This window comes from Schistocerca piceifrons, chromosome 3 (assembly GCF_021461385.2).
Source record: "Schistocerca piceifrons isolate TAMUIC-IGC-003096 chromosome 3, iqSchPice1.1, whole genome shotgun sequence".
Taxonomy (NCBI): Eukaryota; Metazoa; Arthropoda; class Insecta; order Orthoptera; family Acrididae; genus Schistocerca; species Schistocerca piceifrons.
In genome coordinates, this window is record NC_060140.1 from 55912122 (window position 1) to 55913311 (window position 1190).

The following is a 1190-nucleotide window of genomic DNA, read 5'->3' on the forward strand; positions in this document are numbered from 1 at the left end:
TCAAGAGCTCAGGTGGAAACACAGTTCTAAACAAAGAAGGGAAAGCAGAAAGGTGGAGGGAGTATATAGAGGGTCTATACAAGGGTGATGTACTTGAGGACAATATTATGGAAATGGAAGAGGATGTAGATGAAGATGAAATTGGAGATATGATTGTGCTTGAAGATTTTGACAGAGCACTGAAAGACCTGAGTCGAAACAAGGCCCCAGGAGTAGACAACATTCCATTAGAACTGCTGACGGCCTTGGGAGAGCCAGTCCTGACAAAACTCTACCATCTGGTGAGCAAAATGTACGAAACAGGCGAAATACCCTCAGACTTCAAGAAGAATATAATAATTCCAATTCCAAAGAAAGCAGATGTTGACAGATGTGAAAATTACCGAACCATCAGTTTAATAAGTCATGGATGCAAAATACTAACATGAATTCTTTACAGACGAATGGAAAAACAAGTAGAAACCGACCTTGGGGAAGATCAGTTTGGACCCCGTAGAAATGTTGGAACACATGAGGCAATACTGACCTTACAACTTATCTTAGGAGCTAGATTAAGGAAAGGCAAGTCTACGTTTCTAGCATTTGTAGACTTAGAGGAAGCTTTTGACAATGTTGACTGGAATACTCTCTTTCAAATTCTGAAGCTGGCAGGGGTAAAATATAGGGAGCGAAAGGCTATTTACAATTTGTATAGAAACCAAATGGCTGTTATTAGAGTTGAGGGGTGTGAAAGGGAAGCAGTGGCTGGGAAGGGTGTGAGACAGGGTTGTAGCCTCTCCCCGATGTTATTCTATCTGTATATTGAGCAAGCAGTGAAGGAAACAAAAGAAAAATTTGGAGTAGGTATTAGAATTCATGGAGAAGAAATAAAAACTTCGAGGTTCGCCGATGACATTGTAATTCTGTCAGAGACAGCAAAGGACTTGGAAGAGTAGTTGAACAGAATGGATAGTGTCAAGATGAACATCAACAATAGCAAAACGAGGATAATGGAATGTAGTCGAATTAAGTTGGCTGATGCTGAGGGAATTAGGCTAGGAAATGAGACACTTAAAGTAGTAAAGTAGTTTTGCTATTTGGGGAGCAAAATAACTGATGATGGTTGAAGTAGAGAGGATATAAAATGTAGACTGGCAATGGCAAGGAAAGCATTTCTGAAGAAGAGGAATTTGTTATTATCGAGTATAGAT